The 27385-nt window shown below is 41.4% G+C and overlaps 1 long non-coding RNA gene across 2 annotated transcripts; it reads right to left on the bottom strand.

Annotated features, from left to right (window-relative positions):
* Window positions 1-371: 371 nt before the first annotated feature.
* LOC309514493 lies at window positions 372-27383 on the bottom strand. 2 transcript variants are annotated; one of them, XR_014211994.1, is made up of 6 exons: window positions 27117-27383; window positions 17496-17557; window positions 15102-15177; window positions 7404-7575; window positions 2241-2321; window positions 372-746 (listed from the first exon to the last, which is right to left on the bottom strand). It is a non-coding gene; the product is annotated as an uncharacterized lncRNA (long non-coding RNA). The 2 variants fall into 2 exon arrangements; XR_014211995.1 differs by lacking the exons at window positions 372-746; window positions 2241-2321 and adding an exon at window positions 6100-6489 and having other exon boundaries at window positions 27131-27379.
* Between the last annotated feature and the right edge of the window lie 2 nt (window positions 27384-27385).

Raw genomic sequence — 27385 nt, 5'->3', positions numbered from 1 at the left:
GTTTGACACACAATTAAAAAAGTTTCCTTTCATATTAATTAATTCTCGCGATCTGAGGGGGAAGACAAATGGTCGGGCGCCTCTGACAGGAGACCGATAAAGGCTCCAGCAGCTTTCCTTTCTTGCCCTGGGCGCCTCTTCATCCCACTTTTAAGGTCAGGAGAGCCGAGCTAATAATTCATTAATAGAGACATTTATTCAGAAGCGATTCACGTCCCACTCCGCGCGCCCCTGCGCAGCGTTTCCGAGAGGTAGTTTTCTTCGATGGAAGGGGCGAGGAGGCGGCTGTTAGGGGAGAGAAACTCTTCTTGCACTCCCAAGATATGGAGCGCAACCGATGCCAGGTCATTCTCCGCACCCCATACAGACGTGACCGTCGATCCAGGTTCAAAGCCAGCCCCGCTCCCTCTCCCGCCGCACGTCTAGGATCTCCTGCCTCATTCCCTCGCAGGCACCGTACTTTAAATGGCCACGGAGAGATCGATCTTCCCTTGTCTTCAGCTGCTGGTTTAGGAGGACCCACTAATGTGGCACGTCCTGATCACAGAATGGAAGGGATCTTGATGATCTAGTCCAACCCCCTGCAATGCAGGAATATGTAGCTGTCCCATACTGGGGATCCCATACAGGATCGAACCTGCAACCTTGGCATTATCAGCCTCACGCTGTAGTCAGCCAAGCTATCCAGGCATATAAGTCATCTGGTAACAGTGGGGTCACCACCATCAATGAAATAGTGCACAATTCTGCAACAGGAAAAGATTACACAGAGAAAAGGAGGGTAACCCAAAAATGGAGTTAAGGAAAAGAGGGAAATTCTGCTGCTACATGTTCATCCAACTGCACACTCCAAAAATCTCCTATTTGACACAACTATTCAGATACAGGAACACTTTTTCCCTTTCTGTTCCGTTCTCACTCTTTTAAAAAGGAATGGAAACCTTATAAGGGTGTATCTTGTATTGTAAATTAGGATTATGGGAGTGTCCTCCTTGGTCCAAACCAGAGTGCCAATCTGTTCCATTCCTTTGTGGAATCTAATTCAAAGGTCAACCTGTAGACTGGTTCCAGTGTTCAAAACTCCCACTACTCTAGGCGCATTTTGCAACAGGGAATTTCAGCAGCGTGATAAGTTTCTGAGCTCTGGGCACAGTACTGCGCCTAAGATTTCAGATTAAAATTGCAGAGTAGAAGGAAAGGAGGACCTTTTTCTGCCTCCCCACTTCCAGCTACTCTCTCAAGACTGGAGAAGAGACCCTCTTAAGAATACTAGGGGGGTGGGCAGGGGAAGGACTTGACCATGTGAAAAATGAACATAACATTTTAGCTGCAGTTCATTCATTTTCAGCTTGGTATTCTTGTTATAAAAAAAGCACCTAGACATTCTGTTGTTCTACCCATAACCTCGGTTTAAGGTGCCATTTAGCTCCTAGCTTTCATATCTCAGTTTCTAACCCTGACTGGTTCACACATGCATATAAATATGCATTGCTTGATTATTGGACACGTGATGATTGACAGCTGAACGTGGCAGTGTTAAACAGCACTGCATTTGAGGTGTTGATGTCACCTCATATGAAACTTCCATCAATGGTGCTATATCTGTGACAGTCCAGTTATCACTTGATGTTGTCATCAAGGGATGAGCAAGCAGCGTGAGCCTGGCCCTCACCATCTTGATTATCTATGAGCCACAACACAGTGGAGGCTAGTCCTTTAAGGCTACAGGGGCGCTGTCCCACCAACTTGTCTGCTTTCAAATACATGGCTGCTTATGCAGTGAGGCTTGGACAAATTCAGTTTGTTATTCTCAGGGTTAACAACAATCATAGCAACAGCCGGGTTGTCTTTACAGACTTAAGGGCACAAGGTAACTGAAAAAAAAATTCCTATGTGGTAGCAGCAGGCTGGTAATACCAACAACAGAGACTGTTTTAGGGTAGTGTGACCAGTGGGGTCACACTGGGCACTGCGGTGGAAGGGGCGCAAAACACACACGAGTGGAGCATGAGAGGCTGGGGAGTGGGGCATGTGAATTTTAGATAGATGGCATCTCTGATTCCAAAGTGTTTGTCATGACCAGAAGTTAAGGACAACTTATCACTGCTTTACTACTGCTTTCATTACTGTGTTACAACTGCTGGTTTTTCTTTTTCTTTTGCTGCTACAACAACTACATATCAGGCATCAATTTAGATGCTTTACAGAACACAGAAATTGTTCTACATAAGACTTCTTACCCAGAGAGTATTTTGCATGGACTGCTCCTATCGCAGTTGACAGTATCATCAGCTAAGCATCAACAATCACGACAACATTGGCTTGGAACAAATGAGAAAATACAGTTTGAATACCTTGTTCTGAATAAGTTGTATATTATACTTAATAATGAGGTTTGATTTGGTTACCTTGGATATTTAACACTTTTCAAATACACATATGGCTCAAAGAGCAGGAAAAAAACCCTTTAAAAGCAACATTACAATTAATTTTTCCAGACATTATGCTAAGTTCTTATAAGATTTTCTCATGACATGATCTGTATTATTATGTGGAATGAAGACTTTTAAAACCTATCTATGAATTCTGCCAAATCTATATTATTTATTTATTTGGATAATTTACATACCAATTACTTACAATAAGCTCTAAATGGTGTTTGACTGTCTCTAAGCAGAGTGTTTTACATTTGTGTTAAAAAGCCCATTTAATGCTACGTGAAAAAGCAACTTTTAACAAGTCCTTTCCTCATAAGGTTAACAAGGTCTGCCAACCTAGCAGTTTGAAAGCATACCAGTGCAAGTAGATAAATAGGTACTACTGTGACAGGAAGATAAACAGCATTTCCATGTGCTCTGGTACTTGTCACAGTGTCCCGTTGTGCCAGAAGCAGTTTAGCCATGATAAAGCTGTCTGCGGACAAACGCCAGCTCCCTTGGGCTGAAAGGCGAGATGAGCGCCAAACCCTATAGTCTCTTCTGACTGGACTTAACCATCAAGGGTCCTTTACCTTTACCTTTTTACCTAATGAAGTCTACAAATAAATGAACAAAGGATTCTGTACACACCTGAAAGTAAATCCCACTGAACTCAGTGGGACTTGTTTCTGAGTAGACATGTAGAGGACTGCACTGCTAGTCTGTGATGCTGTACATTTTTACTAGGAAGCAAGTTCTTTGAAAACATTGGTACTTATTTCTGAGTAAACATGTTTAGGATTGTGCTAGAATACAGCAGTTCAGGGGATATATGCACGGTCACAGTACATACTGGTAATACTTGGTGCTGTCCTCATGATCGCTAGCACAGATTAGGTTGCAGATTTGATCCCCATATTCCTGCAATGCATATTCCTGCAATGCAGAGGCTTGGACTAGATCAGGGGTCTGCAACCTTTAAGACAAAAAGAGCCACTTGGACCCGTTTCCGAAGAAAAAACAACTGGGAGCCGCAAAACTCGTCATTATAAAAATAACTTTTTTGTCACTTTTTATTATTTATTTGTTTGACCCCTCAGAATTACTCCTCCTCATAGAAATAAACGTTAAATTAACAAGTTACCTTTTTTTGTGTGTGTGTTCTTCACTCCCCTTCAAAACAGTGACCAGCGTACATGCCCCCTTTCAATGCAGTGACCAGTGTACATGCCCCTTACAATGTAGCGGGCTGGCGGGCAGGAAGGTGACGTCGGGACGGTGCATGACTAACGCACGCACCGCCCCCATGCGACGTCACAGTCAGTACAGCGCCCGCCACAGTGGGGAGTGTCGGGGCGCACAATGCGCCTCCTCCCCTCGTTAGTATCCGCCCCGGAGCCGCGGCAAAGGTGTAAAAGAGCCACATGCGGCTCCGGAGCCGCGGGTTGCAGACCCCTGGACTAGATGATCCTCAGGGTCCCTTCCAACTGTATGATTCTATCAGCTCCATTAGCTTGGAGAAGGGTGGGGAACTGGATCTGGCTGGTAGGCTAGCTTCTTCTCTCGCCTATACCCCAGGGCCCAGAGGTGGATTTAGGGGAGCATGACCGGTTTGCCCATACTAGGTGCCAAGCCAAGACAGTATTGCAGGGGTGCCACAATGATTTAAAATGTAAGGTGAGAGGTGAGAGGGCACCAATTTTTGGCATTGTACAGGGCATCACTGAAATTTGAAAGCCCAAAGTTCACCACTGCTGGGCCAGATTTGACAGGTGGGCAGAGCCACCCACCTGTTGATCACCTGATGTCACAATTACACCAGGTGATGCAATCACGTGATTGTCGAGACTTCAAAGTACCATGCAAGGCACCTTGCAAGGAGAGGTAAACTTGCCTCTTTTAAAGCACACTTTAATCATTCTGCTCTAATGAAAATCTGGTTACTGTTTGCTAGCTGAGAAGTGTGTTAAATGATCTGGAAAATGCATTTCCAGACACATTTATGGATCCAGCATTCCGTCTCTAGGTCAGGTACATAGCAACAACTGAATTGGGAGGAGAAAGCATGCAGTAGGATTTATTTTCACATATTTGAATATGGTTCCTTACAATAATGGCACAAGCTAGCCTCATGGAGCTTGTCTTTTTAATATCAGGTATTTGTTTTGGAAGTTTTGGAAGCAGTCTTTCATTTTTCTTCCATATCCTTTCTAATGATGCGTGACCAGATAATGGACTCCGCCTAGATTGTCTGCTAATAGAGGTACAGCTGCCCAACTCTTTACATGACTGATGCATAGTCCTTGGAATTAAACATTAGAGAGCACGCAACATTTCTTAAGAAATCTGCAGAGATATCAGATTTTGCAGAATTCACATTTGGAAGCCAAATAAGATCTTTTGGGTGTGCAACTAACTCCAGGGTTCCTCATCCCAACTCAAACCAAAAGGAAAGATCACAAGACCACAGGATTTATCTTTCTCATGTTTTAGTGTAATTCTCACTAAGTGTTATAGCCAAGTAACAGGCTTATCAAGTACAATACTGTTTGTGAGAACCAGGCAACAGTAGTTTAGCTGCTTTATAGTAATGAAGAGGCAATCCAATCTCATACAAACAATCATGAAATGATTGTGTTGTGTATCTTCTCAGCATAATTGTGTTACTCCTTGTAACAAGGGATTAGCAAAGCAAGGACTCTGAAGTTTTGCAAAGAGTTGCAGGATGCCTTGTACAGCCTCTGTGTGAAGAGCACCTGTTCACTTGGTACTGGTCTGAATCTGTCAACTGATTCCACAAAGGCCACCAAACAGATGCCAGTCAAGTAATGACTTTCTGCCACTATTGACCTAATACGGATGTGATCCAGTGACCCAAGGGGTGAAAGGTCATGTATCTTATTACCAAGTCCCTTGGCCACCACTTACCAGATTCAAATATCAGTGTTTATCATTACGATAAATTTAATAATCTGACTCATGGATCCCAACAAGGAAAACTATCATCTTAAATCTAAGTGATGAATACAATTAATATACAGTAAATGTTAAGCCATCTAATCTGATAACCCCTGCAATGCTTAAAACAATATATTTGAGGGTTTTTGTTTTTTTAAAGACACAGGAACTTTATCCAATGAGTTTTTGGCAATCAAAATTATTTCGGATTTGAAGCACTGACTTTCAGTATATCATTCCAGCTTTCTCCAGTATTCTTTCCCCCAAAGTAAAGTTACTCACTTCAAACTATCATTTAAAGAAGATTTATTGGCATAAACAGGGATGCACTGAAAGTCATCTCTGAGAGTGAGAGCAAAAGCAAGCTTTAAGTGCTGTGCAAATTAAACATAATGGCAAACCTTGTATCTTTTGGTAAAAATCACCATGTTCTATTAGTTACATAATAAATAACATGTGGTTATCATCTACTGGGGTGGCTGATATGCCCTGCACATCACACAGTATGACCTGTGTAGACAGAAGAGGCATGTTTCTTCTGATTGCCATTTGCTTAGCTGCTTCCGTTTCATAGCTGGGTGTGGGCAATTGAGTGTCAGGAAGCTGAACACTTATAGAAACCTGAGAGATCTTAGGAGACAGGGGGTAATATTGTCTCCCAAATGGTGTGTGGTGCCTCCAACCAATCAGCCTCCATGTTTCCTGAAAGGAAGGTCAGTATTGATAAAGTGGGAAAACAACGAGGAATTTATTTAACTAGGAAAGGGGAAGGAAAGGAAAAAGCAAGAGGAGCATTTCAGATAAATGTGGCATTTAAGAAAAGTTTTTAAATGCAACAAAATTAGAAGTGGAAAGAATCAAATAGGTTTTTTTTGTGGGGGTGGGTTGCAAGTGACCAATTAGCTGTCTGCTGTGACACAGTGTGGGACAGGAATGCACATTTGGGCCTCTGTCACTCTCTGACTGTGGAGCTGTTGCAGGATGAATGCTCTGCAAGGGCAGAAGGCTACTGCTGTTGCAATCTCTTTCGGTGGCTCTTCTTCTTTCCCTAATAATCAGTTCTCCTTGTCTGAATTTTCTCACGGAGTCTGTCTTCCAGAATCTCCTCACAAATCTTCATGTGAAAACAACCCCAACAGTAGCAAAAAAGGGAGAAAGAGTCTGTTCCAGGCTTCCCTCAGGGGATTGCATTTCAAAATATTGCACTTAAATTAGACAGGGCAAGTAACACGAATGCAACATTTCTCTCTGGAGAGATTCTGGGCTACAAAATATCCAGGAATACCATGGACGGTTCTGGCACAGTATAATGTCCGGCAAACATTTTAACCCTGTCCCGGATATTCTGTGTGTGCATGTCAAAAGGATTGCTAGCATCTCTTTAAGCACCAGAGAGGGAGAGCATCTGTACATGCTCAGAGAGCAACACCTTCAAAATGAAGGCCAGAGAATATTCAAAAAGCCATGCAAAAGGAATTTTACTGACAGCAGCAGGAGGTATCTGGTGTCCCTCTGTTAAGTACATCTTGAAGAATTTGGAAAAGGTTACTTTTAAAAAATAAGGTTGACTGAGTCCAAACGAGAAGAGCAATTTTGGGGGTGTTTATCTATTAATATTCTTTGTGGAGACTGGATTCTGTCATGTTATAGTTCTTGATTCTGTGACAGTGCATCAAATATTGTTCTAATTCAGAAATGGCTGGTTTTAACAGGAAATTGATGACTGCTGTAACTAGGGCATCTCCTTCAATGATAAAATAATGGAACTAATCTTTTATATATTGTTCCACATTCATAATTGTATTTTCCCCCTTCTGAAACCACTTGCTGGTCTGGAAAGGAGAGGTATCAGAGGAAGCTGATGTCAGGAAGGAAAAGTAACAGAACTTTGTGGGAGGAATATTCAGTGCTTTATCTGGAAAAAATAGATTCATTCCTTCCCTCTGTCCAGACCTATCTGGATTACTAGAAAATCTAACTGACAAGAAGGGGTAACTTGTGCCCTAGTGGCTTGGAAGGGGCCCTCACCTGCTTGACCTGGCTGTACTGCGATTCACAGCCCTCCTGGTCAGGAACATCCCAGATCCTTATGTTTCAAGGTGCAAACCTAAGACCTAGGAGCAGGCCCCAGCAATGTCATGGGTGGGCTCTGGTGATGTCATTAAACATGACACATTAGGCATTAACCGCAGTACAACACCTGAAAAGGAAGAACAGAGAACCTTGCACTTTTTCTTAAACACACTTCTGCCCGTCTATCATTTCAATTTTTCCCCATACCCAAAATTATTCCTTATGCCCATACCTAGGGTTTACAACCGGATTATTTTAGGGCGGAACAGGTGGGTACCTGGAAGCAAATGGGAAAAAATGCTAGTATGGGATTGGGAACCGGCAACCTTTGCCTTCGCCAACCTAATGCCCTCCAGATTTTTTTGACCATAGCGCTCATCAGTCTTGGAATGGTTGTCCACAGCATCTAGGCTGGCAAAGACTGATCTAATATCTTTCTTCAGTTAGCACTGCACGCCCCCACTGTCACTCCAAGAGCCAATTGCTGTGTAATTGTCTCTCCTTTTTCCTGCACGATGCACTTTATTATAGTTCTCTCTTGACTAACAGCACATATATTGATGCCTGGTTTTGATCTTGTCCAACGACTGCCAAAGCAACATATTGCTGATCCTGCCCAGTATTCATGAATACAATAAAAAATAAAATAAAAACCCTGCCTTCTTAATAGGTTAATGAAGCATATATTTTCCTCTCTTTTTGTCGTTAACTGGGAATCACAAGAGAACTGTAGACTTGAAAAGCACGTATCAGACAGTTAAACACAAGCACCGTGAAATCATTTTAATAGAGACTTAAGTCATGCCGGGGGACTAGTGTAATTCCCTAAAATAGCAATTTAATAGGAGGGAAATGGCTCCTTAGCTGAAACAAAATGGCCTAGAGAAATGACAGAATCATCATTACTTTTTTTCTACAGCTTTTCCCCATAGTATAATTGCCCACAAAAGAGGAATAGCAACCACGCTCTGATAACACATTTTGTTTTATTTTGATTCACAGAAGGGGAAAAAAGTATTTCACCATTCTCTAGCTTTACTGGCCTGATGCAAATGTGCTGAATTTGGTCGTCTGGCTCAGTTTCTGTGGAAACCATGAGGGACAGTAGTTGAATTTATAAATAATGGCCAGCATGATGTTCCTAAACATGTAGTTCAAAGAATCAGGACTCTTATAAGGGCTTATTCACATAATGCATGTTCATCACTTGGTAGCTCACTACTCAGTGAGACAAACCTGAATGTATGAACTGCTTCCACTGCAAAGTATTGAGTTGAAGTCTGATAGGCAATACAAAACCCCTCCTTTTGGTTTGAATCATCTATGATGGCTGTTACACATTTGTAGTCACCAAGAGACAAAAATGGATGTGTGAACCAGGGCTCTAAATTCAGTGAAAACTATATTTGAATAATTATTCATTTGATTCCAACATTTATACACCATCATTCTGAGACATAATCAAAATCTAGGATATAAAAAAGCCCAACAAACAATACAACGCATGAAACAAATAGCAGTAAAAAGCACATTGTATAAAAGATGACAACAGATAAAGCAGTCTTAAAAGTGAGCAAAGAGGGGATCAGATATGCCCATCTTAAGGGCATAATCCTTGCAAAGATGCCACAACTGAAAAGGCCTCTCTCTTGTTCTCTTAGTTGCACTTCAGTTGGCAAAGAGACAATGAGAATGAGCAGGGGCTCAGGAAATGAGCAAGTTAATTGCAGGCTCTGGAGTTAAAGGGAACTTGGCCAGAACTAATTGCACTGAGAATCTAATCTACTGCTTAGTTCTCATTGAGTTCGCTTGCTTAATTTCAGTAACATCTTATGTAAGGCGATTGAGGCTGGTGAGAGATGGTGTGAGATAGAGGGATGAGTTGGCCACTGTGAGAACAGGATGCTGAACTCGATGGGCCATTAGCCTGATCTAGCAGCCTCTTCTGATGTTCAGTGTTGCTTGTAGCATATACATGCACCCATTTCTCTTTCTGTCCCATAACCATCCCTGATCAAACAGGTTTTCCACGTTCTTGCAGCACTTGAAAGAAAAGCCAACTGTTCAACCAGAGCTTATGGCATGGCAAAAGAAATCAGAGTGTGTGCACTGTGAGCAGTGTAGGCTCTATTGGACCACCTTAATTCTTTGGGAAATGGTGTGTCTCCAAATTCAGAGACACACATCTCGTTATGCAGCTCTCCAGTGGCAATCCATTTTTTAAAAAGGTTACGACGATATATCAGGTGTGAAGTGTTTCACTGACATAACTGACTTGCATGGGGGGAGAAGGCCAAAAGACTTGCACAGAACAATTCTATGCATGTTTACTTCGGTGTTAAGCCCCTGGGACTTTGGCTGTGCACACATTCTCATTTAATTTGCATTCAGTGCACTCCCACCACTGGTTTGGGAAGAGGTGTACACACAATGTTAGCTATAATCCCTATCTATCCTGTATCTAACCTGCGGGTTCTCATGAAATGCAGTGGCTGTGTACACATTAATGGCTTAAAACCCAGCTAGGATATTATTTTTCTCAATTTGGATTGAGGCTGGATTGGGGAAAACCATATCAAAACACAATATTTCCCAAGCAAAAACAGGATAGATGGATTGAGTGTATATTGCTTCCAAAACCAGCAATGGGAATGTACTGGATGTAGAGTAAGCAGGCATGTCTACATAGTTTTGATGTGTTTTCCCCAAACCAGTTTCAATCCAAGTTGAGAAAAAGAATGATCAGTTTTAAGCCACTAATGTGTACACAGCCTTTGTCACACGTTCACATGTTCACTGGGGGTTAATCCCACTATTGGACATGGTGGGACTTAGTTCTGAGTATAGGTTTCCAGGGATGCAGGTGGCACTGTGGTCTAAACCACTGAGCCTCTTGGGCTTGCCAATCGGAAGGTTGCCGGTTCGAATCCATGAGATGGGGTGAGCTTCTGTTGCTCTGCCCCAGCTTTTGACAACCTAGTAGTTCGAAAGCACACCAGTGCAAGTAGATACCTAGGTACCACTGTGGCGGAAGGTATTTGGCATTTCTGTGCACCCTGACGTCCATCACGGTGTCCTGTTGCACCGGAAATGGTTTAGTAATGCTGGGAACATGACCTGGAAAGCTGTCTGTGGACAAATGCCAGCTTCCTCAGACTGAAAAGTAAGATGAGCACTGCACCCCATAGTCACCTTTGACTGGAGTTAGCTGTCCAGGGGTCCTTTACCTTTTACCTTATAGGCTTGTCACCTCTTCCCATTTCTGTACTCTCATGGCAATCCTGATACTTCAATACTATACTGAAATAAGGGCTGTCAGCTATGCACCGTTGCCAAATACAGGTTTATCTTTGCTTGGTAAAGCCACAGATTGTGATGTTCTGCTGTCAAAGCAGTTGCTGCCCCCAATCCTGCACACATTTGCTTGTGTGAAGCAGTGGACACAGTAAAAAAGAAAAAGAAAAAAGGAGAATCAAATACTGAAACACAAGTGCTTCGAAGAACAAGAACATCAATTCAGCAAACTCTAAAACAATAAAACCATCCATGCAGACTCTAAAAACAGCAAAACCATTTCATCAGATATAAAATTGATCTTCCATAAATGACTGAGTCATTTCCATGAAAGCCTTCCTAAACAAAAATGTCTTCAGTAGGCACCTGAACATCATTGCGCTAGGCACCTGTCCGATTTCAGCTGGTGATTTATTGCAGATAACTGGAGCTGCAACACTAAAAGTCTGGTTTCTAGTGCAGGCTAAGTGCACCTCTGGGGCATATGGTACTCTCATCCATGCTCAATCTGAGAAGAGCAGTTGCCGGGAAGGGATATAGTGTACAAGGTGGTCCCTTAGATATCCTGGTTCCAAGTCACTTAAGGCTTCAAATGCTAAAAGCAGGGCCTTGAACTGTGCCATTGGTAGCCAGTTCAGTTCCTTCAGCACGGGGGTTATATGGTGTGATGGGATACCTCAGTCAACAATCTCACTACTGCATTCTGCACCAGTTGCACCTTCCAGGTTAACCCCAAAGGAAGCCATAAACAGAGCACTTTGTAGTAATCCAATCTTGAGGTTATCCACATCAAAAATATAGTGGCTGAGCTCTTTTGGTCCAGGAATAGCTGTAGTTGTCTTACCAACTGAAGCTGGTAAAAGGGACTACTAGCCACTGCGACTACCTGTGCCTCAAGCAGGGCTGCCAACTCCTGGGGGCTGAGCCCTTTTGGTGTCCCCCCCCAATATTTTTTGAGGGGCTGGGCCTCCCATGTCCCAAAAGACCAGGGGGAGGAGGAAGAGGCCAAATGCGGAGCCGGGTGTGGGACAGCTTCAGTGGCCAGCTCCTCCTCCTCCTGCTGCACAGGGGGTCAAAGCAGTCTCCCACTTTTGGAGGCACCACCAGGAAAGCTATGTCAGCCTCAGCCCCTTCATGCACCTGTCTGGCAAAACATGAATTATTAGTTTAATATCCCACAAATATCCTGCTGTTTGTGAGAGTAACCATGCTGGAGTGGACCACTTTAACGAAATGATTGCTGAAAGATTGCATGTTAGTGCAGCCTTCACCAATGATGCCCTCCAGCTACTTTCAACTATACACCCTATCAGCTGATGGCAGCTGTAATCCAAAACATACAGAGGGCACCAGATTGGTGAAGGCTGTGCCAGTAGGTTACAATATAGAAGCAGCCTGTGAAGCATTTCTCTATTCAGATTCCCAGTATCCAGTCAGAGGCTATCATGGTTTTTTTCTACTAGTTATAGCCACTTTTGTAGAAAGAGAGCATTCGCCTGGAGTTCAGGTATGTCTGGGCCTTGCCAGGGCTCACTTGTGAGAACTAAATAGTCAGGAAGTGGCCCGTGCATCAGGGACATGTGTAGATCATGCCCTTACTAAACTAACCCTGATAATCTGGGAAGCCCCATAGACAGCCTTTCCAGATAGTCATTAGTCAGAGAAATGCAGCCAGAACCACTATAGAAATTCTATGAGCAGCAGGATTTTAAATTAACTCACCTATCAGTTTGCTTGTGGGAGGGGGTCTATTAAAATCCATTGTTTTGTACTTTTACTCCACAATTTTGTGCCTGTTTAACATTATCTATCACTAAAATGTGGTTAATGTATAGGAAAATCGCTCTGCTAAAAGGTCCGTTTCCAGCAACTCCGTTTTCCCATCTCAGATTTCTGTTTTCTTGTTTTTTTATTATATGTTCCGAGATATTTTGGTGCTTACAAGTAAGAAAACATTCAAAAACCAATGTTTTAGATTAGGATTAATAATACACATCTGCTTTGCTTCTTCTTCTTCTTTTTCTAAAACCACAGAATCATGTCAATTAGCTCAATAACATTTTAAAGGGCAGTCACATTAAATTCAGACTGGAAAATATGGCACTGCAGTTAAATTTATCTGCCTTGATGCAGATAATGCCAGCATAATGTCATCTTTGGGAAGTTGTGCATCTATCATAAACTTATTAATAATATACCTAAGTACTTCTGAAGTGGTGTCACAAGGACTGGGTTATTAGTGGACTGGTACTGCTCCAGAATAAATGATTTTGTAGCCTAAAAGGAGAAAATATTTGGACAATATGTACTGTACTTATAAAGAGGCACAACTTGAACACCACAAACATTATTGGGTGTCTGAAGCACTGCAGATTTCCCTTCTTATATCTCATGAACTCATTGGCAGACACCTGTTTGTCTGTGAAGAGCTGATTCTCTGGATTGCGACCATTTAATCTCCTTAAAACTAATGTAATTCTGAATTGAAGAGAATATGGTATGAATTAAAGCAGCTGTTTATAGTTAAACTAATGGAGTCATGTAAATATAACCCATTCTTGCATCAGTTGGCAGCTACAGATGTGTGTGTGTGTGTGTGTGCGCGCACACACACACACATACATACAGTGAATGTCCAAATTTGATTATTCACATGCAAATGTTCACAGTTCCATGTAAATGTTGTGTGAATATCTGTACATATACTAGAGAGTTCTGAATATGTGTGTGTGCATACACAGATAGACAACACACACACAAACTGCAGCGAATGTCCAATTTTTGGTATATAACATTCACATGCTGACAATCCCAAACAAATGTAACTCTCTGAAAAGTCAGAGATTTGCCAGTGATCAGGATCAGTCGCCTAAAAGTCATTGTCAACATTCACTTGATTATATCACAAAATGACGATATATATTCTACTTGAGAGTGTCTGTCTACAAAGTGGTCTCCCTAGCAAATCATTTCAAACTTCAATTGGCCCAAGGGAAGATCTGCAAACATTTTCATGAACATGAGGAAGAACAAACAGGATGTATCCTCCAAGTATGAGCACAAAGAACGCATTTTGAAACTAAGTTGATGTTACTAAACATTTATTACATTTTATAGAGGGTGGATACAATACAGGTAAAGGTAAGTTTGAATGAGGAAATTAAGTGGCTTTGATCTTAACTTTTCCCATGACTATTACTGGGTTCATTTTTTCAGGATACAGCTTTCTGCACCACACTCACCAGCTCCCTCTTCCCTCCAAATGCTTGGGTTATGTTGCGGGGCAGGAGATGCAGATGGAGTGGGTGTTTGTGGAATAGGTGCTCTCCTTACATGAAAGGGAGCAATTTAGGATTGAAGCCATTGGCTTCATGGGCATTTAAAATGCAGATAAATTCAGGACCACCAGCTCCATGTTTTATTACCTCTTTGAAAGTACAAGGAAAAATGCTACCCTACCAGTTATCACACTGGACTTTGCACACAATTTTTCCCATGCAGTGCAGTGACACTGGTGCAGTCCTGCTGCTAATTCTTTGGTCTGCCTTTGGCACAAGCAATGGCGCAGAAAGAAATCTGCATGGATGACTTGCATGTATCAGGTTTGCTAAGTCAGTATACCTACCTAAGCAGTTTCCCACTTAGAAGCACCCTTAATCTGATTTAGCTTTCTTTGGATTTTGCTCAGTGCCTAATGAAGGCAGAGTTTAGCTTTCAAATTTCAAGTTTGGGATTAGCTGCGGTGAAAAGGGGGTGCAATGAAATTGCCTGTGTAATTTCAGATCTGGCAAATTTGACCTAGAAACACCAACTTTTTTTTTAAAAAAAAAAGAACGACATCACATGTCATTTTTCCAGAATTATTTAGAACCACTTTCCCCCCATTTAATTGCCAATTCTAAAAATCTCTCATGATGTCACTGAAATAATGCTTGATGTCAGTTCCTACACACAACATAAGCAGCTTTTCATCTGGCCACACTTGATTAACTTTGTGTATCCTTTGTGGTATGTATGGGAAAGAATGAAACAACCTGGCTGGAACTGTGATTTGATTAAAAAAAGGAAAAGAAAGGCAAAACCTAAAACCCCAAAGAACACTGAAATGGCTTTGCTTTGGTGACTTCATTTTCAGCTTGATGAAACTCAGATCACTTATGGGAATGTCCCGGACAATTTCAAAATATTGTGGCAAATTGAGGAAGACATAAAGAGGGCTTGACTCTATAAGACATTTAAAATAATCTAATCTACAAAGTGGAATGAATCAGCATTTTGGCAGCTCTTTAAAAAACACACACAGTACAAACTAATTCCAAAAGTTTAGGGTTGGGGGAAGAGAAAATCTAAATCTCTTACCTTTTCAATGTCTGTAGCACAATGATTCCCCCCCCAAAAAAAATGCACTCTCTTTTCAGGGTCAATCCAAAATCATCTAGGAAGAATGCAAATAAGGAAATTAGCTTTTGATGGCTGCAATCCTAAACACACTTGCTGGAGAATGTCCCACTGAACTTACTTCTCCATTTATGTATAGGATTGCAATGTATGAGACAGACCTGGATTTTTGCACATTTCCTACTGGTGCAAGAACTCTGGTGTATGCATAACTTCCCCCAGGCCATAAAATGGTTCTTCACATTTATTTCAACTTAGGCATCTGATCCATCTGCAGACAGATTTGCTGCCTCTGTGGAAAGGAATGGAAACTCATGTACAATGAAACACACAGTAACATGCAGTTGTGAGAAGATAATAAAGACCTAACCCTAACCCTAATGCAAAATAGATGCCCAAGACACAGGTAAAGGAACAAGTTGTAGTGAAGGTGAATGGAATACACCAAGAGAAAGAATTCATGGGAAGAGAGATGGACTCCTTCAGAACTTCAGCATGAGATGACCTGGCAGTAAAGAACTTGAAAACAAGGTTGAAGAACTTCTAAACACATTTACTACAGAGTAAGCCCCAATGAATACTGTGACACTCACTTCTGAGTAAAGATGTGCAGGACTGCACTGTTGGCTGCTTAACAAGGAGAATCCAAAATATCTCTTTTCTTATTGCACATATAGTTTTATTCAGTGGAGGTTCCCTAAGTGGAAGGGAGAATTTGGGGGCAATATTTGGGCATATATTGAATGGGTGTGCCAGACTGGGTCAATTAGTTTTGCACATCTGTGAAATCTAAAAGCAGAACGCAGGTATGTTAAAGCTCAATATGATATCAGCACAACTGAAATTGAAGACCTCCAAATATGACCATTTTTATGTATCTCAAAATGTCACTTTTCAGCGGGATGAATCCCTGGATTTGGGAAAGAGTCAGACAAAATCATTGGGGAAGAAACTGAATTACTTTTAGTTCAACATGGCTGTGAGAATCAGTATGAAGTATAGTCTTGACTCCACTGAAATTAATAGTTCATTTTTACAGGCTTCAGAAAGGCGACAATGTGATTTTGCTTCTTGTTTTAATATATGCACCTATTTGTACTTTGTTTAGCTGCCTGGATATCTACTATAAAATATATGAATTTAAAAATCCACAGCTTGGTGGTTGCCAACAACTCTACACCCTTCTCTTTATCTTTTGCATGCCATTTTGTCTTATTCATTTTGCTTTATGTAGTTCTTGCTGGTTTATTTTTTTCTCATTTCTCTTCAATTATATATTGAATTAACCACTTCTTACAATATTCCTTATATGACTTGATAATTCTTCTTCCCACTTTGCCTTGGCCCTCATCCCTTTCAAATCCTATGCAGTTATTTTATTGTTACCTTTCTTGCCAACCCATTTTGCACATTATTATTCAACACCATATTTCAACGTATTTTTTGTCCATGCTTTTCATCCGTACACAGTTTTAGACATATTTGTTATATGATCTGTATTGTTTTACTGGTACTGTTGCTGAAGGTCTGTCATGGCCTTTGGCTAGAACAATAAACTTATATTGATTGATTCGTCCTCTCAACAGGTGTTCCTTCCTATATTTTTTCTGATATATATATATATATATATATATTTGCTTTCGTAGATTTTCACGGGTACAGGAATGCAGGTTTTGGTGTCTTCGGGTGTCTTCCCGTGTAAGAGTCGGGGTGTCTGTGCGACGTTTCGACGAGGTCTCACTCGTCATCTTCAGGCTGGTGCTTTCGGCTTCTTGTTACTGGAACAGAGCAGAATCTTGTTACTGGAACAGAGCAGAATCCAGATTCTGCTCTGTTCCAGTAACAAGAAGCCGAAAGCACCAGCCTGAAGATGACGAGTGAGACCTCGTCGAAACGTCGCACAGACACCCCGACTCTTACACGGGAAGACACCCGAAGACACCAAAACCTGCATATATATATATATATATATATATATATATATATATATATATCTGAACCTTATATATTTTTCTGAACCTATGCTTTTAATTTCTGCTCCTGGGGCTATAAACTTTAAATGGGTCTGGATATTGATGGATAAAATAAGTGGGAGATATTAATGATGGCAATCACTTGCTCTATTAATAGCATGGTAAATGAACCAATGGGATTTGGAGAGCTAAACAGGATTATCAATCTTAAAACATTTGGGTTCTAAAAGCAATCCTGTAACATCTGATTTATTGTATCTTTACATTTTGTTCACTTCGCTCTCCAAATATTTCACATACCTGTGGGTGTAAATGCAACATTTCATGCCTAACTTCAAGTATACTCACAAACAATTTATTTACTTAAAAGCATTTTTTCCACCTCTGACAAAGAGTCCTGGAGTGGCTTTCAAAGTAGACAGTCCCTACCCGCAGGCTAACAATCTAAAAGACATGACACAGAAGGAGAAAGGGATTAGGAGAGAAAAACAAAACAAGCAAATTTAGACACCAGTAGAGCTTTAAGCTCATTTTGTCCTATTGAAGAAAACTAGTGTATTATTATTATTATTATTATTATTATTATTATTATTATTTGAACCAATTACTTATCTGGGCTGAGCAATCATAGAATCATACAATCGTAAAATTGGAAGCGACTCCCAAGGGTCATTTAGTCCAACCCTCTGTAATGGAGGAATCTCACCTAAAGAATCCATGACAGTAGCATATTTTCCTTCTTTTTTTTGCAGGGAGTGTAAGAAGAATAGGAAGGCTGTGAAATGGGCCTGTGAAATGATACAGGCTGCAACATATAAACTCCAGTGAGTCATAAAAAGGTCTTCAGAAAAGGCTTGTGCAACATGTTACGCAGGGCATTGTGCAAATGGAACAATTTATTTGGATTCAGGGTCACTTTTCCACCCAGCGCTCTTCTGCATGGTCAGAAGAAACCCTTTCATGGACAGAAGAGCATCTTTGGTTTTTCAAGGGTGTCCTAAAAGAAGCATCTCATGATGTGCCCACATTTTTAAAATTGCAGATGTTTATAATATCATTGTGTACCAGATTATTTTTTTAATGCACCAGTAATCTTAATTTTGTCCTAAAAGTGGATGGGAGCAGCTCACACATTTCTGCTGAAAGAGGAAGAGCCAGGTCTGACAGTTTCCCTACATTAAAAAGTTGCAGGAGAGCAGGGCAGTCTGCCCGTTCTGCAATTAAGTTGGAAAAGTAAGCAGATCTGGCTTGTTTCAAACGTGCCTGCACACATTTATATGTCTCAAACCTCTAAATGTACACGAAGTCAAGAAGCCCTCAAAGCGCATTTAACTTATGGTGTATAGCCTTATTTAATGTTCTCCATATATCAAGATTAGAATACAGGAGTAACTGCCAATAAGTGGAGTAATGGGTGAACTTTGATTAGTAGTGAAAAGTCCAACCTATGTTTGCATAATGGGGACTGATCACTATCCTTTCACCAGCTGAGGTCATGTTCAAAAGAAGCTTTGCATTCAGCTAACAGGTTGCTTCATAACAGGCCCAATCCAGGACCGCAGCAGAATTCCAGAGTACCCAGAATAATTGCAGGCTAGTGTGAGTTGGAAGGAAAGCAAAGAATGGTAGGTGTATGTTTGAATGGAGACGAGATTATCAACTCCACAACCTTTCTCTCTCAGAACCATACACTATCCAACCCGTTCAGTCTCATATAACCTCCCTATGTGTGAAACAGTAAAATAGTGATATACAGTATGGCATTCAGAGATGAGAAACAGGAGTTAAAACTTAGTTTTTCACTCCTTAGTGAACAGGCACATATTTGGGCTATTCAGGTTTTTCTCCATTTTATACTGTAGAAAGTTAATCTAGTCCAGAAATGAATCAATTTCCTTTGACTATGCCCTAAATCTGAGAACAACTGATTCTAGATGTTCATTTTCACTGTGATTATATGGTTGAACCCTCAACTCAGAAGAAATATTTTACGTGACTCTTTCTTTGCTGCCAATGCTGCACCGCAAATGTTTACTTTGCCCCCTATGAAATGTAGTGATTTTGGTTGTTGTTTTTTTAAAATCTGTCCTCCATCTCCCATCATGCCCCCAGATTCACTAATACCAATGAGAAATGTTTCCCTTGGTGCCAGAAGACATCAGCTGAGGGGCTCTTGGTATCTATCTGCACTTCATGCCATTGACTTTGGCTCCCCTTCTCTTTGTTTCAGCAGATGAATTTCCCATTTTAATCTCTTGGGTTTCTATATTTCATTTTAGAAGCCAAATACACAGTATCTCCAAGTTTTCTGTTCTATTGCCAAGATTTTGCATGAGAACTAGAACAGCTTCCACAACCTCTGAGATTTACATCCCAATATGTTTCATGTCCATGTCAAAGGGATTTCTGACAGTTGGGAAACCTAGTTAAGACTCATTGTTTAATATGTCTTCTTTTCCGTGAGCCCTACCTGTTCCTTCTTCTGAATCACCTCAAAGCTAACAGAAGATACTTATGGCTGAAACTTACTAGTTTATGGAGCTCATAGGCTTTGCAGAAGCCAGGTGTACAAGGCCAAGTGAACAAAAAACATCTGCATAAATATCTCCTTTGACATCCTGGAGTAAGTATAGCAGAACATCAAATGTCTAGAGAGTTTACACCAGACTGTAATACCCTACTGTCATCCAATATGAAAATCATATCTTCCAGGTTTAGGACTGGCTTGTAAAAGAACAAAACATTTTTGTTGGCATCCGTCTATCTTGGGAGATAACGGAGGAGTTTGGGTTGGATTTGGATTTGGGGTTGAAGTCAAACTGTTGGAAAGTTACAGCACCTGCTGTGGCTGTAGGGACCAATACAGGAGAGAACAATACATGTAACTAGTTAAACATGTTTACCAATATCTATCTATCGATATCACAAAATAGCAAAGGAGATTGACTGAAATTGAGCTCATTTTACAGACATTACTCATAACAACCCCATTGGCTTCAAGGGGGATTACTCATGTAAGTGGCTTGGTCCTATAATACTACTTTATTTTCCCATTCATTTGTTTCTCAATGAGGCTTTAGTTTGATGATATAATATATTCAATTAATATAAATATTCAATTAGATTTCTTTCAAGTGGTTGCTATCAAACATACAGTGTCAGGTTACAACTTTCTATTTCCAGCTAATAATTTTTCAAACCAGAAGCCTGGGGATTTATTTATTTAAATATGCATTTCTTCTTTGAGTTGTTGCTGCTGCTGTTATTATTATTAAACAAAGTGGTTACATTTTCTTTCCTGTGGAAAGATTTATACAATGATTACAACTTCTGGATCCCTTAGAATAAGTTTACAAGATTGTTTATTTTGAAAGAACTCTTCTTTCAGTTCTAAGGTCCATCTGACCAAATCTAGACACTGGCAGAGGAACAGGGGTGTGGGGGGAGTGCACCGTCCCTGGCGGCACAATCCTGGTTGGTGCCATCGTGGCCGCCCCCCCCCAGCGCTGTGCACCACGCCCCTGCAGGTATTGCACCACGCCCCCAGGATGCGCGCCACGGCCCTGTGGGCAGCATGCCACACCCACAGGACATGCACCAGTCACGCCCTCACCTGCTCTCCACACACCCCCGCCAGAGCTTGAAGCTCCGCCACTGAATCTAGGACATAAGTAGATGAAAAGAGTTCCTGGATAATCAGGGGCTCTTTCCTCACTTCTGTTGTCACATCAGAGAAACTGACTGTGCATACAGTACCATGGTCAGTTCCCTGGTTAGAAACATATGTGCCCTAAAGGATATTACTTCTTTATTGAGGTACTAATTATTCTTTCATGAAGCAAAATTTTAAAGTGATACAAAAGTTAGTGTTTCAACTAGATGATTAAGACTGAAATACTGGAGCCTAACAGAGATAGTTCAATTTCGTTTACATTTCCACAATTGCAAACAACGAAACTGCCTTTTACTGAGGGTACTATAGCCATATTGCCTACTCTAGCTGGCAGTGCTCCAAGGTCCCAGGTCAAGGGTTTCCCCCAGTCTGCTCTCCAAAATCGTTTTAAGATACTAGAGGTGAAATCTGCCAACCATTGGCATACAAAGTGTATGTTCCGTAACTGGCTATGAAACATGTGCTCTATTTCCTCAGGCAATGTAGGTCCATAGGTCTCAAGTATCCCTCACTATGAGGAATATGTTGAATGTAGCTCAGCTTATGAAACTGTCCCATCTTACTTATTTCACTGGTTTTGCAAAGTCCTAATTTCTTACTAGTCATTAAGACCTACATTTAAGCAGTTTTCCTTACTGAATTCTTCTTCAAGTTGAAGGTCACTGTTCACATTCTTTTAGCTTGGACTAAAAGGCATTGTTGTTGTGCAAACCATGTAAGAGAAAATGAGTTGATTTTCTCCTTCCATTTGACTCCTTCCATTTGCAGAAGGAACTGAGATACAGCAGAGGCTAGAAGAAGAGCAGAAGCTGACTTTGCTGCAGATCCTACACTGTTTTGGAAGGCCTGCCCACCCATCTTTTCATGGAGTACAGGGGAAAGGAGAAATGGGCAAAATGGTCATTATTCCAGGGGAATGTAAAGTTCAATCTCATGTTATCCAGAGCGAGAGCACAGGCAGCCATTTTCTTTATGCATCATCCTCTCTTTGGGTGGAGCGGCAGGGAAAACTGGGCCCACTGAGGGGAAGAAACACAGGATTCTGCCTTAGACCAATTCAGGTCATTGCTCCATCTGGCTTACTATTGTCTATGCCTTGAGTCAACAGAAGTGTAGTGTCCAGATCAAGGGAAATAACAGTACTACTCTATTCTGCCTTGGTCAGACCACAGCTTGAGTACTGTGTCCATATCTGGCCAACAGAATTTCAGAAGGATATTGACAAGCTGCAACATGTGCAGAGGAGGGTGACCAAGATGATCAAGGGTCTGGGAACCAAACCTTCTGAGGAATGGTTGAAAGAGCTGGGTATGGTTAGCCTGGAAAAGAGGAGATATCTATCTTCAAATATCTCACATGGAAGAGGGAAAAAGCTTGTTTTTGTCTCCTCTGGAGGGTGGGACTTGAACCAATGTCTTCAAATTACAAGAAAGGAGATTCTGACTAAGCATCAAGAAAAAACTTTCTGGTCTCCCTTGGGAGGTTGTTGACTCTCCTTCCTTAGAAGTTTATAAGCAGAAGTTGGATGGCCATCTGTCATGGATGCTTTAGCTGAGATCCCTGCATTGCAGGGGGTTGGACCAGATGACCCTTGGGATCCCTTGCAACTCTAAAGTTCTATTATTCTATGAGTCTCCAGGGTGACCCCGGTGGGCACCATGATGCCATCAGACACCACCGTTGTGTCATCCATTACTTCCAAGTTTGCAAGCCATGTGATTCACACTACTTCACAGGTCACAATCTGAGCCTTCTGTTGAGGGATCTTCATGCCCATCAGGAAAAAGCTGGACATCCTTTTTTGTAACACGATTACATCATCTTCTAGCTCCAAAAAGGTGTGAACTGTGAACTCCTGCCTACATGCAACCCAATCCATTGGCTGTGCCAAGCAACCTGCTAATTGAAGCTAACTTACCAACAAAGATACAAAATCAATTTGTTTGTTTTCTTCTTTTCATGTATGAATTGCTCGTTATGAAACATCTCAAGGTGATTTAACAGTAAGTATATGATGCTTAGGTTTTAGGGTAAATGGGATGTCCTGGGGGGAGGAGCGTTAAGCAGGTTTCATTTATGCAAGGTACCTTGTACAAAAAACTGGAAACCAGGTTTACTTCTTCTTACTGAACAATTGTGTAGAATAGTGCTGGTAAAACTCTCCTTTCAAGTACAGTGGTACCTCGGGTTACATACGCTTCAGGTTACAGACTCCGCTAACCCAGAAATAGTACCTCGGGTTAAGAACTTTGCTTCAGGATGAGAACAGAAATAGTGCAGTGGTGGCGCAGCAGCAGCAGGAGGCCCCATTAGCTAAAGTGGTGCTTCAGGTTAAGAACAGACCTCCAGAATGAATTTAGTTATTAACCCGAGGTACCACTGTACAAGGTCCAGAAACCTAATTGTTGTTTTTAAATGGCTGAAATAAATAAAAGTACATCAAGGAATAGCCTAGCCCCCTATATCCCCACTCCATGGCCACAGCAGTTTTGAAAACACAAAATGCTATAATGGTGTGCAATCCACAATGGGCCACATCCATCAGCAGCACTACTGCAAATATTTTTCAATGAAATGGTCTTATAAGGAGCTGGCAAAGGTGAAGCACCCCCCCCTGTTGGGTTCTCACCATTGTTTTGAGTCTCATTTCCTAATTAATGACAGTATAATTTATTCCTCATGTTATTAAAAGACAACACTTTTGAAGAAAATGACAATGTTTACCTTCCCTGGGAACACTGGTTGCTTAAGACATAAACACATTGCCAGGATGTTTATAAAATAACTGCCAATTAGAACTTTGAATTAAAAAAGGTTTACCAGCCTGAATCTACAGATTCAGATCGGATGAAAAGTATGAAATGAAGTAGTTTGCACTTCATCTCTTGCTTCAGTCTTATTTTATGGCTCTCTCTTCTCACAACAGTTGTGAATATAGACGGGATTTACAATAGTACTAAGCTCTCCTACCAAGAGACACATATAAAACTGTCATTGGGCAGCTCATGCTGTCTGAAGTTAGTGGATGTTGACAAAGAACATTGCTAAGACTTAGAAGGCACTGAATTTTCTTCCAACTCAGAGTGAGACAAGACTTGGGCCTGGGGGAAGGGAGTTATTGGCGAGTTTATTTAACTGTTCACTATAACCTCCTTGTCTCGACAAGCATCCAGGACTGGCAATCTTAAGAATGACTTTTTTCTCACTTGTCAACTTGATGGAAGGAAAGACCTTAAAAGAAGAGCTCTCTAAAAAGCTAATTTGCTAGAAGCCTGTGCATGTAATGGGTCCGATGTAATGATTAGAATGCTAATGTTTAAAAAAGCTTGAACATTTTGGAACACAGTGGAATATGGACTTTATCAAGCTGATGTTTTAATGAGGAGAAAAATGCCACCAGTTGTCTTGCCAAGCCAAAATCTTTCTGCTTCTAAGAATACCATTGACATGTCCCTAGATACAATCAAAGAAACATCTGCACTGCTTCCAGGCTGCTATTGTTGCTGCTAGAAACCAGGGACGTATTCAGACATATGCAAAAATGGACTTTGGAGTAAATCATCATCAGATAGACGTTTTAAAACCTGTGTTTGAATCCCCAAAGCTATAAGTTTTGAAGGGGAAAGAAGACATCTAAGACATAACAGAACATTGACATTAATTCATCTAAGCAGATTTGATAATGTAGGTATGATTTCCTAACATTAAAACATGTCTGCAAAACCTTTAATTTGTTATAATTCATTGCTATATTTTGATATAATTCCTTGACTGAGAGGAAGAGACTTGAGAATTACAACCACATGAAGTCTAGCATGCTTTTAAAGATATTTTGTCTTCCATTCTCTGGAACTATTTTTCATCAAGGTATCTAGTAAAGCATGCTAGAACTCAAGTAGTTGCAGCCTACAAATCCCTTCCTCTCTAGCAATCGTAATGAAGCTAATGCACATAATTACAAAGTACGTTGTTTATGCACTGAAACTGAAGGTTCATTTGCTTCAAGCTGTATTAAATGTAGCTTTATATCTATGTGAAAGAGTAAAGCAAAAGGGAAGCTATATCATCTACTGTACCTTCTAAGTTCTTCATTGCACAGAAGATGTAAGCCAGTTGTAAATATCGTGTTTCTTACTGTATTTTAGTGCTTCATTTTAAAGCAACACAGGAACAAGTAACAGTAGTATAAAACATGGCTTGTAACAGTGCATAAAGAGTAAACATTTACAATGTTGGAAGGAATGCCGTACAGTAAATATAGACAAACCACAGTGTTTGGACATTAAAGGTTATTTGAATGGTGTGTCAAACATATGTAATCTTTAGAGCAGGGAGCCAGGTTTTCGTGCTCAGATTCAGGGCAATGGGAAGTACAGGTATTTGTGGCACATTTATTTTGTGGTTATTCTACTAACCAGTGATTTTGAGAAATTTACTACCTGATATACTTTTTGAGTTCTATCCAGTGAAGTTGACCAGTTAGTGCGAAGACTTCTGTGTGCAACATATTGCAGATATTAATACTGTGCAGTTTGAAACAACCAGGTGTATAAAAACTGACTCCTTTTGGAAACGAAGCAGCCCAATGAAGAGTGAGCCTGATCAGTGGTCACAATATAGAGTACTGGTGTGGCTACATAGTGGTAGAAGGGGAATGAAATGGAGCATTCTGAAATAGGGCATATCTAGCTGGAATGCTAAACTGGAACAATAAAATTTTGTTGTACGTCCCACTTTTGAATCCATCATTTGAACCTTTTAAAAAGGATGACTACGTGAAACTTGGTCAATTTGTCCATTACAACATATTTAAAGCTTGCTTTTGCCTTTGCCTTCAAAGAGCTTACTTACCATAAACTCCTTTACCCCCATGCACCAATTTGATTGTGATGATCTAAAATTTCTGGCAACATTGCCTCTTCATAACATAAACGTAATCTTGCAATAAATCCCCTCCATGTGTAGAGTTAGTGACATCAAATGGGTTTTGCCATCTTTACAGCCCCCCCTTTTATATGACTTATAGATTAATCTTATTCCAAAGATACTTTAACTATCAGTGCTTACACACTGCCAAAGTAAATTTAAAACAGATTCTACCATATTATATTTTAAAATAAAAAGGTGACTAAGGGGTTGCACCACTCATCTCACTTTTCAGGCTTGCGTTTGTCCACAGACAGCTTTCCAGGTCATGTGGCCAGCATGACTGAACCACTTCTGGCGCAAGGGGACACCGTCACGGAAGCCAGAGCGCACGGAAATCCCATTTACTTTCCCGCTGCAGTGGTACCTATTTAACTACTTGCACTGGTGTGCTTTCAAACTGCTAGGTTGGCAGAAGCCAGGACAGAGCAACGGGAGCTCACCCCGTCACGGGGATTCGAACTGCCGACCTTCTGATCGGCAAGCCCCCGAGGCTCAGTGGTTTGGACGCGGCTAGCTGTTGTTTGGGGACTAAAACTCCCAAACCTCCCCGACCCCTGATCCTGCTAGCTAGGGATGATGGGAGTTGTAGTCCAAAAAACCCAACAACTGGAGACCCTAATCCTGCTTTTAGAGGCGGAATAGTTTGGAGGGACCAGACTTTTTACAACCCCACAGGACATGGGCGCAGCCAGGATTTGTGTTAGAGGCTGCATGCCTTTTGTTAGGGGGTGGGGCAGAGCAGAAGCTGTTTGCTATGCCTTTTTATTGATTTTTATTTATGGTGTGTGTGGGGGGCAGCATGCCCCAGGAGCAGAGCTGGATTTAGGTTTGATGAGGCCCAAAGCTACTGAAGGTAAAGGGGCCCTTTATATGTCCAGCTGTCCTTTGTCAACAACAAACTGTTGCTGTTTTGTGTTTAATATGTGCTATATGGTAATTTATGGACCTCATAGGTATCCAAAGCCATTTGCACATGTTGCCCTGCAACCAGTCCATGTAGGCACCCTATATACAGAAATGAGCAAACCAGGGATATTTTAGGGAGCAGGCTAGCAGGCGGGGCCCATTACATCATAGGAGCCTACACAACACAAAACAGTTGCTGCATATAAGTTTATTTTATTTGTTTTTTTATCTTATATTTTGGAAATGTGCATCGTTAGTTTTTTTCCCCCCTTAAAATTTTTGCCCCCCCCCAAAAGAGTGGGGCCCTAAGCTATAGCTTGTTTAGCTTATAGGTAAATCCCCCACTGCCCAGGAGCAGCGATTTGACGAACCAAGCGGCAGTGTGCCCAAACCCCTTTTTTTGTTTTTGTAGCGCTCTGGGGGATTATTTTTTTTACCATTCGTGATTCAATTCATCTGGGGCCTAAAGAGGCGCACAAGGAGGCCTAAAGTTACCTCAGGCGACACACCCAAACTACCAACCAACGGGCCTTCAGGGCTTCTGAGGCAGAAAGCAGCGCGGAGCGGACGCCGCCTGCCCCTGTTGAGGCAGCTTCCCTCCCTGACAGAAAGCCCGGCGAGCTCGGGCCGTTTCCGAGTCCGAGGCCCCGCTGCTCCGCTCCGCTCCCTCAGCCCTGAAACGACGCGTCTCCGGCTCGCTCCGCCTCCTGCCACGGTGTCCGTTATTGGGGGGGGGGGCTGTGGGGCCTACAGAGCCGAGACGC

The sequence above is a fragment of the Podarcis vaucheri genome (genome assembly GCF_965113315.1).
Source record: "Podarcis vaucheri genome assembly, chromosome: 11".
Taxonomy (NCBI): domain Eukaryota; kingdom Metazoa; phylum Chordata; class Lepidosauria; order Squamata; family Lacertidae; genus Podarcis; species Podarcis vaucheri.
The sequence above is the reverse complement of the archived record's forward strand: the minus strand, read 5'-3'. Positions and strand labels throughout refer to the sequence as shown.